Below are 18,151 nucleotides of genomic sequence, written 5' to 3' on the forward strand. Positions count from 1 at the left end.
TGAAAACATATGTTCTTTTTGCCAGGAATTTCTAGGCATTTATCTAGTGTAGTATCACACTTGTGTGAAATGATACTGTCACTAATATTCAGTGTTATAATATGAAGATCATAAGTGGTGAAGGATGGGATTCAGTTAAATAAATTATGCTGTATCCACACAAAGAAACATGATGGCACCATTAAAAATAAGGGAAATTTATATATAACTCAGAAGACAAACATGGTTATTATATAAAGATAGAAAGAGAGACAAAGATAATCTTTTGGATCTTGATTCTTTGCTGTAATATATAACTATTTGGGTAAAGAGAAAAGAAGAAAAGAAATACACACACATACGTTTGCATATATAGACTATCTCTGAAATTGATGATGGTGTAGCTTCTAGAAAAGGAACAAGTGACTGGGGCAAAGATGAAAGAGAAGACTATTTTGCCACTCTGTATCTTTTTGTACATTATGCATTTGCTGTCATGGGAATGCTCTGCTTTTCAGAAATCTTTTGTTAATTAATTAATATTTAAAAGAAAAAAATGAATTCTAAGGAGTTGAACTTGTGTCTCACCACCAAATGTCAGATATGAGTATGAAGACAAATACACAGAGGTTTTGTGCAAAATTAATTCTACGTTTGGAATTCATTTTTCATTTGCAAAACAGTGATTGAATAAGAGTCCAGATAGATAGCTATTCTTAAAACAAGATTTTTTTTCTACGATTTTCTTGTATTCCTTTCATAGCTCCTGTTTGTTTATCAGCCTTTATAGATGGCAGCCACCTGCCAATGCTCAGGGGAGGTTCTAATGCACCCCAGCCAAATCTGGCTCTGTTTGGGCAAGTTATTCTGCATGGGAGATTTTAGAACCTGCAGCAGTTATCAAGGCTAATTCCAAAAGTGAAACTGTCTTTGTAATTGAGATGCACATGTAAACCCCAAGGGTCAACACACTTGGATGCCTTTAACTCAAGCAACTACCAAGCCATCTAAGTGATTCAAATGCATCTTCATCAGAATAGCCTTCTTTCTTAGATTGTGTCATTGCCCTCCCTATTTATAATCAGAACTCTGATTTTACTAATGTCACATAAAAGCCTTCAACTTGAGTTACAGGAAAGGAGAGGATGACATTGAGTATGTGCAAATAAGCTACAGGGCCTGGTTTGACTTTTGTCCTTTCCCTGTTTTCTGGAGGCCTAATAAGGCCTTTGAGTATCTGTGAAAGCTGGTGCCTACAGGTTCTTTCTGTCAATACCATAGCCCAGTTCACTTTATTGAGAGGGTCTAAAATGGAAACTGAAAAACATCAGGTCCCAATTCTCCCCTCAATATACTGGGCATCTAAATTTAAAACCCTGGACAGGGTAGAGTAGTGGGGCATTCATACATATAATGGTTCCATCAGCCCAATATGGATATTGCTTTGTGTTCCACACAGTTTGGTACTACCACAGAGGATCCTCGGGCCAAACATATGTACCTATATATGCATAAGTTCCCAGGTGATACTGGAGGTAAAACACCTGTCTGCCAATGCAGGAGACATAAGAGACGTGGGTTCAATCCCTGGGTTGAGTAGATCCCCTGGAGAAAGAAATGACAACCCACTCCAGTATTCTTGCCTGGAGAATCCCATGGACAGAGGAGCCTAGCGGGCTACAGTCCATAGGGTTGCAAAGAGTTGGACACAACTGAAACAACTTAGCACAGCACAGTACCTATATATACACATCCGTTCCGTTCCGTCGCTCAGTCGTGTCCGACTCTTTGCGACCCCGTGGCCTGTAGCCTACCAGGCTTCTCCATCCATGGGATTCTCCAGGCAAGAATACTGGAGTGGGTTACCGTTTCCTTCTCCAGGGGATCTTCCCGACCCAGGGATCGAACCCGGGTCTCCCGCATTGGAGGCAGACGCTTTAACCTCTGAGCCACCAGGGAAGCCCATATATACACATATATACCAACAAAGAGATTGTATGTAACATATTGCTGAGCTATATATATTATTCCCCTCAATGTTTGCTTCTAGGAAAAATAAAAAAATTATGTTTTTTGAAACATAACTTTCTTTTTAAGGATCAGTACCAGGCCTGAGGAATAGCTTAAAATAAGCCTTGTGGCTTTCAAATCCTTTCATGTCTATTTTTGGACCTCAAGCAATGTAAGTTTCCTAGGCCTATTCTTCAGATCCACACACTGAATTTTTCCCAACTCTCTTCCTCTTCCTTTCTTTATTCTTCTGAAAGTGTTAGTCACTCAGTTATATCCTACTCTTTGTGATCCCATAGATTGTAGCCTGGCAGGCTCCTCTGCCTATGGAATTCTATAGGCAAGAATACTTGAGTGGGTAGCCATTCCCTTCTCCAAGAGCTCTTTCCCACCCAGGGATTGAACCTGAGTCTCCTGCATTGCAGGATGATTATTTACCATCTGAGCCACCAGGGAAGACCCAGTGCTTCTAAAGGATACCAGTATATGCCATCCCCAAATATGCCACTTTGGCATAAAAATTATTTTGAGCTAAAGGCATTTGAAAAACACCAGGTATAAGAAGAATGTTCTCACCTCCTTTTTTGTCCTAAAAGCAAGAGATAAGACTCCCATGTGAAAACATCCTTCCTATACCTGAGGGAAAGAAACATTCTTATCACCAGAGAAGATGACTTGAGGCTGAAGAGAATTCTGTACAAAAACACATTTTAAAAATAATTCTTAAATTCCTTTAGCCTCTCCCAGTATTTTAGCTACTTTTCCTCAATTGCTTGTCTTTGTTCAACCTAGTATCAAAGACTTTAGGTTTTGCCCCTTCTTTAAAGCTTTATTTCCTTATGTAGGCTTCCATATTATACAAAACTTGTGCTAACTGAAATCTGTTTTCCTTCTGTTAGCCTGTCTTGTATCAATTTCATTCTTGGGTCCAGCTGGATACCCTAAGAGGGTAGAGGTAGAGGTTTGCCTCGTCTACAGTTTCTTCACCACTTCCATCGAAATGTAATGGTCTTACTACCCCTTTCTTCAGTGTCAGATGTTTGTGAAAATACCATGTAGCCTAATGCATAGCTGAAATTCTAATATATGTGCTAATGTTATACCTTTTTATACAACATATTTGCATTTAAATAGAGTTGTCTGGAGATTTAATGATTTAACCCAAAGGGATTAAAATGTCTCACATTTGTATAGCACTTGGTAGATTATTTCAAGAAGCTTTCACAAACAAGATTTCTTATGAACCTTTAAGTCACCCTGAGGCAGAGAGAGTAGGCATTTTAATTTACATGCACACTGTTGAAAACTTGAGAAGCTTAGTAGCTGCCTTAGAGCCACACAGTATATATTAAGATATCGACAGAGGTCTGGTGGCTCCTGATTCAGCATTCTTACTTTCACAACTGACGCCTCAACAAGTGTATGTAGTCTATATATTTGTAACTCACAACATACAAGTGCCCAGTGGCTCCATTTGCTCATAGAGCCAGTAATATTCAAGAGATGAAGCTGCAGATGGCATTCTGAACCTCTCCCCTGTACAGACACATAGAGGAGAGCTGTTAGCACTTTTATCAAACAATGAATAAAACCACTTTACTGGTTGACAGAATATCCCAATAATTTTCTTCCAAGTTTCAAGAAAACACTGCATCAGAAATACCTGGACTTGGGGTTGGGGCTTCTGTTAAAAATGCATGTTTCTGGGCCATTAATTCTATTTACTGAATCAGAAATACAATCTCTCAGCACAAGACATTTTGAGAAACTATAAATGATTCCCTTGTCTTGAGTACAAATATATGTTATTTCCATTCTAAAATTCTCCTATGTTTATGATGGTCTCATTGACAGGTTCACTATTTTGGCATATAACTCAAAGCTCTCTAGTTTTTCTCTAGCCAGTATTCCCCAGTTAGTTCCTTACTACTCCTTTTCATGTTGATTTCTGTGTATAGTCTGCAGTTTTCTTCCTTAGGCTATTTCCAACCATAAATAGACACTACTTCTATTGCCTGATTTCTCTTTATCAGTGAGATGTTCTCCTTCCTCTGAACTCACAGCCCCCTTCTCAGTGTTAGTTCTATGACTTTTGACAAAAGCATGTAGTCATAGAGCCACTACAGTCTCTCTGAAGTAAATATCAAAGATTAGAATTTATGGATTGTATGGTAACTGTACCTTTTAACTTTACAAAAGACTGTCAGAGTACTTTTTCAAACTGTTTTGCATTCTCACTAGCAGTATTTGAGAAATCCAATTGCTGTACATCTTTCTGAGGCTATATGTTAGTATCTCATTGTGGTTTTAATTTGCATTTCCTTAATGACTAATGCCATCCAGCCATCTCATTCTCTGTCGTCCAGTTCTCCTCCCGCCCTCAATCCTTCCCAGCATCAGAATCTTTTCCAGTGAGTCAACTCTTCGCATGAGGTGGCCAAATTATTAGAGTTTCCGCTTGAAAATCAGTCCTTCCAATGAAAACCCAGGATTGATCTCCTTTAGAATGAACTGGTTGGATCTCCTTGCAGTCCAAGGGACTCTCAAGAGTCTTCTCCAGCACCACAGTTCAAAAGCATCAATTCTTCGGCACTCAGCTTTCTTCACAGTCCAACTCTCACATCCATACATGACCACGGGAAAAACCATAACCTTGACTAGATGGACCTTTGTTGGCAAAGTAATGTCTCTGCTTTTTAATATGCTATCTAGGTTGGTCATAACTTTCCTCCCAAGGAATAAGCGTCTTTTAATTTCATGGCTGCAATCAGCATCCACAGTGATTTTGGAGCCCCCAAAAAATAAAGTCTGACACTGTTTCCACTGTTTCCCCATCTATTTCCCATGAAGTGATGGGACCAGATGCCATGATCTTTGTTTTCTGAATGTTGAGCTTCAAGCCAACTTTTTCACTCTCCTCTTTCACTTTCATCAAGAGTCTTTTGAGTTCCTCTTCACTTTCTGCCATAAGGGTGGTGTCATCTGCATATCTGAGCTTATTGATATTTCTCCTAGCAGTCTTGATTCTAGGTTGTGCTTCATCCAGCCCAGCGTTCCTCATGATGTACTCTGCATATAAGTTAAATAAGCAGGGTGACAATATACAACCTTGACGTACTCCTTTTCCTATTTGGAACCGATATACATGAGTTTGAGTGAACTCTGGGACCTGGTGATGGACAGGGAGGCCTGGCATGCTGTGATTCATGGGGTCGCAAATAGTCGGACACGACTGAGTGACTGAACTGAACTGGACTGAATGACTAATGATGCTAAATACATTTATGTGCCTATTTGTCATCCATATATCTTCTTTGGTCTTGTGCTTATTCAAATCTTTCTGTATACATCTATTTTTATTAAGTGGTTTATTTCCTTATTATTGAGTTTTGAGAGTACCTTAAATATCCTAGATACATGTCCTTTATTACATATAGGTTTTACAAATATTTTTCCAAGTCTGTGGCTTGTATTTTCCTTTTCTCAATAGTTTCTTTCAAGGAGCAGAAGTTGTTAAATTTTCATGAAGTTCAATTTATTCATATTTTAATGGACTGAACCTTTAAGAAATTTTTGCTGAACCCAAGGCCATAAATATTATCTCTTTGGTTTTCTTCTAGAAGTTTTATTTTACAGTCTGGTCCATGATCCATTTTGAATTTGTACAGTGGTCAAGTAGAGGTTCCTTTGGTTGGAAAGACTAACCTTTCTTCATTAAAATGTCTTTACAATATGACTGAAAGTCAATTGACCATATAATGTGTGGTTCTATTTCTGGACCAAATATTCTGTTTCATTGATCAGTGTGATAACTTATTTTTTAAATCTTCAGTTCAGTCGCTCAGTCATGTCCGACTCTTTGCGACCCCATGAATCACAGCACGCCAGGCCTCCCTGTCCATCACCAACTCCCAGAGTTCACTCAAACTCATGTCCATCAAGTTGGTGAAGCCATCCAGCCATCTCATTCTCTGTCGTCCCCTTTTCCTCCCGCCCCCAATCCCCCCCAGTATCAGAGTCTATTCCAGTGAGTCAACTTGTCACATGAGGTGGCCAAAGTATTAGAGTTTCAGATTTAGCATCAGTCCTTCCAATGAACACCCAGGATTGATCTCCTTTAGAATGGACTGGTTGGATCTCCTTGCAATCCAAGGGACTCTCAAGAGTCTTCTCCAACTCTACAGCTTTGTAAAAAAAAAGAATTACTTTCTACCTTGCATCAAAGTTGTAACACTTAAAATGTTGGTCTGGGCTCTTAGGGTAAGTTATGAACTAAGGGAGATATCTGAGACTGATAGACCTTCGATGTTGGTTAGCTTAAAGTTTGAACATAGAAGCTGATGAAGATTTGCTAAAAACATGGTTTCAAATTTTGTTTTTGTCTGCAGAGCTGCCGTCACATTTTTGTTTGTGTGAGGACAAACTAAAGTTCACAGATTGGATAGAAGGAAGAATAAAATTTTCTTCCTTTTTATTCTGAAAAGGATATGTATACCTTTGCATAATATAAAGATAATTCAACATGTTAGAAGTTAGACAAAAAGTGTTTTATCTGTTACTGCAAGCTCAAAATTTCAGAGCCATCAGATACACATAGCATTGTTTTGCTGAAGGGGATAAAAGAGTGTTTACAAAAAGAAATTCATGGGGGTTATTTAGAACTATGAAATATTTTCAAGTGAAAGTGAACCCTTTCTGAAAGAAAAAAATAGCGTTAAAGTGTTAGATTGTAAAGGTTCTTGATTTATATATGTATGTAAGGAGTAGCGATATTAGTTATTGCATAGTAATGTTAAATATTTGAGCCTTTTATACCATGAAACAATTTATTTAGAGATAGGACAAATAGTGTTTTCCTCGTCAGTACAATCTGAACAGGAGGCCTTGATTTCTAGTGATGTTATCTGCTGGTTGCTAATTATGCAGAGCAGGTTAAAGTGCAAATGACCTTTTCAGGAATGAAGGGAGCTGTAACTATATCAAATGAGTTGTGTCTTTTTTGTCTGACAGGACAGATGTTAGGCTGTGTTGGCATTTTCACAAAGGCACAAATAATGTCAACTATGGTTGGTAATTTATAGAAGATTTCCTATTACCCATGCTTCAGTATGATAAATCTTATTATCACTCTTGTGCTCGTATACTTTTGTCAACATTTGCTAAGACATACGCAGGAAGATTTTGTTCTGGGAAAGGTCACCTAATTTGACTGATAGTGTTCTGGCACTGTGAAGATGACTTAGTGACCAGACATCACCAAACTGACTGTCAGTTTCAGGCAAAGTGGTCAAGTAAGTATAAAACTGATAATCAATGAGGGATTAGGGAGTTTTTTCAGAAATCTTTGAATATCACTTAATATGGATGTGAATTAGGATATTCCATGTCTCCAAATTCTTTTGAATCCAGCTTACTATATCCTGCAGCATTCCGAAGTCTTTTTTTTTCCTTTCTCTGCAAGTCATGAGAATGAAAAGCAAATGCTTTCTAACGTCATATTTGACATGATGTCCCTGCACCCCAGTATCACACCCATGTGGGCTTCATAACATCAATATGAGAAGTTTTTTTTTTAATTAAAATTATACTTTATAATAACAAGTTTTAAAAGCAAAGTATAAGAATGAAGCCCCATGAATCACAAATACTGAACTTTTGAACACCTTTCATCTTATTTCTCACCTTATAATTGTCCTTTTATTTTACTGTGAGTGTATTTTAAATAAAATTCTAGATATGATATAATTTATTCCATAATATGTCTAACAGAGAATTTAAAATATAATCACAGTATATTATCATATCTAACAAAAAGAGCAGTAATTATTTTATATCAGCCAATATCCATTTCACGTTTAAACCTTGCCGGTTGTCTGAAACTATCTCGTTATAGTTTATTTACTTGAATTTGAATCCAAACAAGTCTCACACATCACAATGTTTTATGACTTAAATCTTTTTTAATCCATAACATTTCCCCTCTTTCCACTATTTCTCTTTATCTTCCTCTCAAGGTCATTTCTTTCAAACTAGGTCATTTGTTTTATAGGATTTCACCGATTACGTATTTGACTGACAATTTTGTGGATCAATTTAGCATATTTATTCAGACTTATTTTCTTTGTATAGTGGTTGTATCTATAATATTGATTAGATTCAGGGATTCAAATTTCACTTTATTTAATTTGTAAAATGTAAGTGATTCTATGTGTTTCTTATTGTTTTACATTAGGAAACACATGATATCTGATTTTCCTACATTTAGTGATATTAAGATTGATCAAGAGGTTCAGCTTCATCCATTATAAAATGGCCATGAACTATTTACCTAGTGGTATTAGCAACAATTGATGACTGCTATTCTTTGGAACTCTGCATTCAGATGCTTGTATCTAGCCTTTTCTCCTTTGCTTTCACTTCTCTTCTTTTCACAGTTATTTGTAAGGCCTCCTCAGACAACCATTTTGCTTTTTCGCATTTCTTTTCCATGGGGATGGTCTTGGTCCCTGTCTCCTGTACAATGTCACGAACCTCCATCCAGAGTTCATCAGGCACTCTATCTATCAGATCTAGTCCCTTAAATGTATCTCTCACTTCCACTGTATAATCATAAGGGATTTGATTTAGGTCATATCTGAATGGCCTAGTGGTTTTCCCTGCTTTCTTAAATTTAAGTCTGAATTTGGCAATAAGGAGTTCATGATCTGAGCCACAGTCAGCTCCTGGTCTTGTTTTTGCTAACTGTATAGCGCTTCTCCATCTTTGGCTGCAAAGAATATAAGCAATCTGATTTTGGTGTTGACCATCTGGTGATGTCCATGTGCATCCATCTGAACGCAGAGTTCCAAAGAATAGCAAGGAGAGATAAGAAAGCCTTCCTCAGCAATCAATGCAAAGAAATAGAGGAAAACAACAGAATAGGAAAGACAAGAGATCTCTTCAAGAAAATTAGAGATACCAAGGGAACATTTCATGCAAAGATGGGCTCGACAAAGGACAGAAATGGTATGGAACTAACAGAAGCAGAAGATATTACGAAGAGGTGGCAAGAATACACAGAAGAACTGTACAAAAAAGATCTTCACGACCAAGATAATCACTATGGTGTGATCACTCACCTAGAGCCAGACATCTTGGAATGTGAAGTCAAGTGGGCCTTAGAAAGCATCACTACGAACAAAGCTAGTGGAGGGGATGGAATTCCAGTTGAGCTATTTCAAATCCTAAAATATGATGCTGTGAAAGTGCTGCACTCAATATGCCAGCAAATTTGGAAAACTCAGCAGTGGCCACAGGACTGGAAAAGGTCAACCTACATTCCAATTCCAAAGAAAGACAATGCCAAAGAATGCTCAAACTACCACACAATTGCACACATTTCATATGCTAGCAAGTCATGCTCAAAATTCTCCAAGCCAGGCTTCAGCAATATGTGAACCGTGAACTTCCAGATGTTCAAGCAGGTTTTAGAAAAGGCAGAGGCACCAGAGATGAAATTCCCAACCTCCGCTGGATCATGGAAAAAGCAAGAGAGTTTCAGAAAAACATCTAATTCTGCTTCATTGACTATGCCAAAGCCTTTGACTGTGTGGATCATAACAAACTGTGGAAAATTCTGAAAGAGATGGGAATACCAGACCACCTGACCTGCCTCTTGAGAAACCTGCATGCAGGTCAGGAAGCAACAGTTAGAACTGGACATGGAACAACGGACTGGTTCCAAATAGGAAAAGGAGTACGTCAAGGTTGTATATTGTCACCCTGCTTATTTAACTTCTATGCAGAGTACATCATGATGAACACTGGCCCAGAAGAAGCACAAGTTGGAATCAAGATTGCCAGGAGAAATATCAATCACCTCAGATATGCAGATGACACCACACTTATGGCAGAAAGTGAAGAGGAACTCAAAAGCCTCTTGATGAAAGTAAAGAGGAGAGTGAAAAAGTTGGCATGAAGCTCAACATTCAGAACACTAAGATCATGGCATCTGGTTCCATCACTTCATGGGAAATAGATGGGAAAACAGTGTCAGACTTTATTTTTTTGGGCTCCAAAATCACTGTGGATGCTGATTGCAGCCAGGAAATTAAAAGACGCTTACTCCTTGGAAGGAAAGTTATGACCAACCTAGACAGCATGTTGAAAAGCAGAGACATTACTTTGCCAACCAAGGTCTGTCTAGTCAAGGCTATGGTTTTTCCAGTGGTCTTGTATGGATGTGAGAGTTGGACTGTAAAGAAAGCTGAGTGCTGAAGAATTGATGCTTTTGAACTGTGGTGTTGGAGAAAACTCTTGAGAGTCCCTTGGACTGCAAGGAGATCCAACCAGTCCATTCTAAAGGAGATCAATCCTGGGTGTTCATTGGAAGGACTGATGCTAAAGCTGAAACTCCAAAACATTGGCCACATCAGGCGAAGAGTTGACTCACTGGAAAAGACCCTGATGCTGGGAGGGATTGGGGACAGGACGAGAAGGGGACGACAGAGAATGAGATGGCTGGATGGCATCACCGACTCGATGGACATGAGTATGAGTGAACTCTGGGAGTTAGTGATGGACAGGGAGGCCTGGCGTGCTGTGATTCATGGGGTTGCAAATAGTCGGACATGACTGAGCGACTGAACTGAACTGATGACTGCTAGCAAGATAAGTTTTTTCTAATTCTATTATTACTTACCTGTTTGTTAGATTTCTTCTACACATTTCTGTTAATATGATCAATATATGAACAACTCTTATGATGTTTTTACCTTCTCAGAAAACAAAAGACTATTATTTAAAACAATGGCAATGATTTTGAAGTAGGAAATAAGGAAGAGATAAGCAGATTTTCTGTTGTCCTTTGCTGGAAAATAGCAACATCAACCAGTTGATTCAGTTCCCTGGAGCATATAAACGTACTGTCAAAAAGAACAACCATTTGGGACACAATTATATAAATGTGTAACAGCAAATTATATGTTTTGTACAATGGTATAGTGCAATAGATATTTAATCAAAAATATTAAAATTTTAATTAAATTTCATTAGTGTAAATATCCATTAGTATATCACAAGAAGTCAGACATTTTTGTCTGCTTTGTTCTGTGCTGGATTGTCCAGACCTAGACAGATGCTTGGAACATCATAAGCTCTTGGTAAATATTTACTGAATCAATATTGAATTAATGAGTGAGATAATTTCAAGAAATGAGTAGTTAACAGTGATTCCAACAAAGGAAAAGAGAACAAAGAAGAAATTCCAGTATGGTTATTTGTCACCACTGTGGGTTAAGAACCCACATTGGGAAAGTGTGTGCACCATCCTATGTAAATTATAATCGCTTTAAATTATTTACTTACTTTTCTTGCTAATAAACTACAAACATCTGTTTGCCAAAGAATGAGGGCCATAATTTTTATTTCTCCCATTAATAGTCTCTAGTCCTATTTCTCTACTCAGAAATAATTCCAAATTAAGTGTCTTCTATGGTTAGAAACTACTTCTTGAACGGATGGATGCAAAATTCACTAGTTTACTTAGGTTGCTGATAAAATATGTACTCATTTTTTCTCTATAGAAAAGGAATGTTTTAAGATTTCTGATCTATAATTGTTATCATGTTATTTTAATTAATTATACTATTACTAAGATAGGGATAAATATGTTTTAAAAATCCTTTCTGAAATTAAAGAAAATTGAAGTGAAAGTGTTAATCACTTAGTCATGTCAGATTCTTTGCGACGCCATGGACTGTAGCCCGTTAGGCTCCTCTGTCCATGGGATTTCTCAGGCAATAATACTGGAGTGGGTAGCCATTCCCTTCTCCAGGGGATCTTCCTGAACCAGAGACTGAACCCAGGTCTCCTGCACTGAAGGCAGATTCTTTACCATCTGAGCTGTTTAGAAAATCTAAAGCACAATCTAAAAAAAAATCTTCTAATGCCACATATATGTTTTAAAGAAAGAAAAGTGCTCTTGATTTAATGACGCTGGTCTGCTGATTTCCCTCCAAGTACTCTGACAAAGCCCCCATCTTCTTAAATGCTCCTTCTTTTCATCTCTTACATCAAGGGATAATGTTCAGTGTTACTCCTTTAGTGAGATCATCAACTCTTATGTCAACTTAAACTTATATATCATACACACACACATACACACTGTATCATGAGTTCTGATCTTTTTCCTATGTCTGGATCTGCATTTTAGGCTGCACAATACTTCAAACATGTCTAAAATAGAATTGTATTGGTTTGACTTCTCTAATCTCTTGAACTGGTCTCTTTTGTCCCATTCCCATGGTCTCTTTCATTGTCTCTCAGCTGAGTTACCTTTCTCTGCTCCAATTTTGTCTCCTGCTATACAGCAATCTTCCTAATGCACAACTCTAAGTACATCACACCGTAGCTCCCCATTCAGCTCACTTCAGTTCAGTTCAGTCGCTCAATCATGTCCAACTCTTTGCGACCCCATGAACTGCAGCATGTCAGGCCTTCCTGTCCATCACCAACTCCCAGAGTTCACTCAAACTCATGTCCATTGAGTCGGTGAGGCCATCCAACCATCTCATCCTCTGTCATCCCCTTCTCCTCCTGCCTTCATTTTTTCCCAGGATCACAGTCTTTTCAAATGAGTCAGCACTTCGCATCAGGTGGCCAAAGTATTGGAGTTTCAGCTTCAGCATCAGTTCTTCCAATGAATACCCAGGACTGATCTCCTTTAGAATGGACTGGTTGGATCTCCTTGCAGTCCAAGGGACTCTTGAGAGTCTTCTCCAACACCACAGTTCAAAAGCATAAATTTTTTGGTGCTCAGCTTTCTTTATAATCCAACTCTCACATCCATACATGACCACTGGAAAAACCACAGCCTTGACTAGACAGACCTTTGTTGACACAGTGATGTCTCTGCTTTTGAATATACTATCTAGGTTGGTCATAACTTTCCTTCCAAGGAGCAAGCGTCTTTTAATTTCATGGCTGCAATCACCATCTGCAGTGTTTTTGGAGCCCAGAAAAATAAAGTCAGCCACTGTTTCCACTGTTCCCCATCTATCTGCCATGAAGTGATGGGACCAGATGCCATGATTTTAGTTTCCTGAATGTTGAGCTTTAATCCAATGTTTTCACTCTCTTCTTTCACTTTCAACAAGATGCTCTTTAGTTCTTCTTCATTTTCTGCCATAAGGGTGGTGTCATCTGCATATCTGAGGTTACTGATATTTCTCCCAGCAATCTTGATTCCAGCTTGTGCTTCCTCCAACCCAGCATTTCTCATGATAATATTCTGCATATAAGTTAAATAAGCAGGGTGACAATATACAGCCTTGACGTACTCCATTTCCTATTTGGAACCAGACTGTTGTTCCATGTCCAGTTCTAACTGTTGCTTCCTGACCTGCATACAGTTTTCTCAAGAGGCAAGTCAGGCAGTCTGGTATTCCCATCTCTTTCAGAATTTTCCACAGTTTATTGTGATCCACACAGTCAAAGGCTTTGGCATAGTCAATAAAGCAGAAATAGATGTTTTTCTGGAACTCTCTTGCTTTTTCCATGATCCAGCGGATGTTGGCAATTTGATCTCTGGTGCCTCTGCCTTTTCTAAGACCAGCTTGAACAATTGGAAGTTCATGGTTCACATATTGCTGAAGCCTGGCTTGGAGATTTGAGCATGGCTTTACTAGCATGTGAGATGAGTGCAATTGTGCAGTAGTTTGAGCATTCTTTGGCATTACCTTTCTTTGGGATTGTGATGAAAACTGACCTTTTCCAGTCCTGTGGCCACTGTTGAGTTTTCCAAATTTGCTGACATACAGATTGCAGCACTTGCACAGCATTATCTTTTAGAATTTGAAATAGCTCAACTGGAATTCCATCATGAGAGTTAAATATAAACTATTTTATTTGGTGCTTATGACCTTTGTCTGAATTTTCTATAATATATCCATTAATCTCTAGTCAAAGCAAGTTACTTCCCACTTCCCAAATAAAATCCAGAATCTCCTGCCTTTTTTTAAATAATGTTTCTCTTCCTCTAGAATATCGCCTTTTAATAGCACTTTCCCCTTCCTTCATCCCATAAAAATACCCCCATCCTTCAGCACATTACACAAATGACACAGCTTTTCAAGAGACTATCTTACTCATGCCTTCATCATATTACAGCCTCTTTTTTATTAATATCTAAAACATTTGTCAATACTTCTTACAGAACACTTATCCCATATATATATATAATTAGTGACTGCTTGTATACTTATGGCATCCCCGTTTTAGGAAAGAAGCCAAGTGTTATAATCTATTTAATATTTCCTATTTCTCATTCACAAAACATGGCACTGTATTTTGCACAGTGTATAGCTTTATAAGTATATGTTCAATTAATTTTAACACATCTTTGTGGTAATTCTGAAAAATTCACTACATTCCTTCCATGTTGACTGAAATGGTCATGTTAATATGACTACCGAGGTGACATCAGCCAGATGTTGCCCAGGCATTATTGGCCTCAAAGGGCATTAAAGTCAAAATGCACAGCAAGGTGCATTTTGAAACTTAAAAGACAGGAAGCATGATTTCTGCCTCCTTTATGCACACCACACAGAAGTAAATACAGTGCTGATCATGCTTTGACTAATACATTCTTGCTATGAATAATTTATATAAATTAAAATATTTGTTTATTATAATAAACAAATAATAGTGTAATAACACTATTTTGAAATCAACTGATCAGAACCCTCCAAAATCCAGATTTGTTTTCAACCCTCTAAGGAGAAACACCAATATCATAACAAAAGAAGCTAATTTCAGCAGCTGAATTCCTGTAAATAACTCCCAGGTAGTAAGTATACACAAGGCCACATCTCTGACACTTCTTGCCTTGCTAATTTTTTGTCTTATGTTATCTTGCTGCACATGAGGACTCATATTCATAATGACAGATCAGGGGCACTGACAGAACCCACTTGATTTTGTGCCTCGTAAAACAAATAAGTACTTCATACATTTTCAATTTTCAAAAGCAGAAGTTCACACTTAAAGTGCTTTTGAATAATAGTGTTAAGGAGAAACCATATATCACAACCTCTTTAAATTTAGGTTACAATGATTTACTAAGTAATTAAAGCCATCAGTTCAGTTCAGTTCAGTTGAGTCGCTCAGTCGTGTCCGACTCTTTGCGACCCCATGAACCACAGCACGCCAGGCCTCCCTGTCCTTCACCAACTCCCGGAGTTCACTCAAACTCACCTCCATCGAGTTGGTGATGCCATCCAGCCATCTCATTCTCTGTCATCCCCTTCTCCTCCTGCCCCCAATCCTCCACGGCATCAGAGACTTTTCCAGTGAGTCAACTTGTCACATGAGGTGGCCAAAGTATTGGAGTTTCAGCTTTAGCATCAGTCCTTCCAGTGAACACCCAGGACTGATCTTTAGAATGGACTTGTTGGATCTCCTTGCAGTCCAAGGGACTCTCAAGAGTCTTCTCCAGCACCACAGTTCAAAAGCATCAATTCTTCGGCGCTCAGCTTTCTTCACAGTCCAACTCTCACATCCATACATGACCACGGGAAAAACCATAGCCTTGACTAGACGGACCTTTGTTGGCAAAGTAATGTCTCTGCTTTTTAATATACTATCTAGGTTGGTCATAACTTTCCTTCCAAGGAGTAAGCATCTTTTAATTTCATGGCTGCAATCAGCATCCGCAGTAATTTTGGAGCCCAGAAAAATAAAGTCTGACACTGTTTCCACTGCTTCTCCATCTATTTCCCATGAAGTGATGAGACCAGATGCCATGATCTTTGTTTTCTGAATGTTGAGCTTCAAGCCAACCTTTTCACTCTCCTCTTTCACTTTCATCAAGAGGCCTTTGAGTTCCTCTTCACTTTCTGCCATAAGGGTGGTGTCATCTGCACATCTGAGGTTATTGATATTTCTCCCGGCAATCTTGATTCCAGCTTGTGCTTTTTCCAGCCCAGCGTTCCTCATGATGTACTCTGCATATAAGTTAAATAAGCAGGGTAACAATATACAGCCTTGACGTACTCCTTTTCCTATTTGGAACCAGTCTGTTGTTCCATGTCCAGTTCTAACTGTTGCTTCCTGACCTGCATACAGGTTTCTCAAGAGGCAGGTCAGGTGGTCTGGGATTCCCTTCTTTTTCAGAATGTTCCACAGTTTCTTGTGATCCACACAGTCAAAGGCTTTGGCATAGTCAATGAAGCAGATATAGATGTTTTTCTGGAACTCTGTTGCATTCTCCATGATCCAGCGGATGTTGTCAATTTCATCTCTTGTACCTCTGCCTTTTCTAAAACCATCTTGAACATCTGGAAGTTCACTGTTCACATATTGCTGAAGCCTGGCTTGGAGAATTTTGAGCATGACTTTACTAGCGTGTGAGATGAGTGCAATTGTGCTGTAGTTTGAGCATTCTTTGGCATTGCCTTTCTTTGTGATTGGGATGAAAACTGACCTTTTCACACTCTAATTGAGAGCTTCCCACCATTTTTTACTCCATGAGGTGGAGCTGGAGTAGAAGGAAACTCTGAAAATTTAAAAAAGGAAAATAGTTGTCTGGTGCCACCAAATCAACAAAAGTTATTGGCTAAAGCATCTCAGTTTTTGTAAGGGTTCTAGACGTGGACAGGTATATAAATAGTCTATCTGTCTATCTATATATATGTAAATACTCTATCAAGAGCATAAGAATGACATAGTTTTGTTAGAGCTGTGGTAGGTTAAAAACAGGTGTGTGGTGAAATGGTGGAGCTGTCTCCCCCACTGGATAACTTGGAAAAGGAGGGGTAATTGGAGTTAATAAACATTGATGAGTGTTACTTAGGAGAATAGAGCAGGAAGAATTCTCTTCTGTCTTAGGAGAATTCCTTTTTCTTTCTGACTTCCTCTCTAAATATATCAGCAAAACATATAACTTCTGTGAACCTCAGCTTCTCCTTACACTATAAAAGGAAGTTGAACCCCATGGTCACTATGGACCCTTTCTGCATTCTTTCTCTTAAGGAAAAACAGACAATAAACCTGTAAATTAGTAATATAATTTGAGATAATGACAAATATAGGTAATAAAGCCTAAAGAGTGACTAGGAGTGAGATGGTGACATTTAAGCTGAAACATGGGAGTGTGCTTGGCAGAGAGAACATAAAATGCAAACACCTCAAAGCAGGAGAAAGGCCACTATGTGGGCTGTAGTAGTGACAGGAAATGACATTGGGAAGGTGAGTCGATGGTATGGAGTTTGGGTTTGAGTTTAAGACTATTGATATAGGGAAGCCACTGAAGAGTTTATTACTGGAAAGTGGTATGATCTGATTTAAGCTTGAAGACAATCACTTGTGGTTGCTACATGGGGAACAGACTGCAGAGAAGCGAGAAAGGAAGCAGGAAAACAGAAGGGTGAGGATAATGATACAGACAAGTTCTTCAGCAGTGACACCATGCTGAGAAACAATCAGCTTCAGTATAGATTCAGGAGAAAGCAAAAACAAGACCTGTTAATTGACTGGAGGTGGGATGTGGAAAAAAAAGAGAGAGAGAGAGTTAAAGATGCCTAGTTACTGACCTGATCAAATATATGGTTTTATCTGTAGAGATAACATATAGGCTTCAGTTCAGTTCAGTCGCTCAGTCGTGTCCGACTCTCCGCGACCCCATGAATCACAGCACGCCAGGCCTCCCTGTCCATCACCAACTCCCGGAGTTCACTCAAACTCATGTCCACAGAGTCGGTGATGCCATCCAGCCATCTCATTCTCCGTCGTCCCCTTCTCCTCCCGCCCCCAACCTTTCCCAGCATCAGAGTCTTTTCCAGTGAGTCAACTCGTCGCATGAGGTGGCCAAAGTATTGGAGTTTCAGCTTTAGCATCAGTCCCTCCAATGAACATCCAGGATTGATCTCCTTTAGAATGGACTGGTTGGATCTCCTTGCAGTATAAGGGACTCTCAAGAGTCTTCTCCAACACCACAGTTCAAAAGCATCGATTCTTCGGCGATCAGCCTTCTTCACAGTCCAACTCTCACATCCATACATGACCACGGGAAAAACCATTGCCTTGACTAGACGGACCTTGGTTGGCAAAGTAATGTCTCTGCTTTTTAATATACTATCAAGGTTGGTCATAACTTTCCTTCCAAGGAGCAAGCGTCTTTTAATTT

Source organism: Moschus berezovskii, chromosome 8 (assembly GCF_049115385.1).
Source record: "Moschus berezovskii isolate FMDL1 chromosome 8, NW_MosBer_1.0, whole genome shotgun sequence".
In the NCBI taxonomy this organism is placed as follows: domain Eukaryota; kingdom Metazoa; phylum Chordata; class Mammalia; order Artiodactyla; family Moschidae; genus Moschus; species Moschus berezovskii.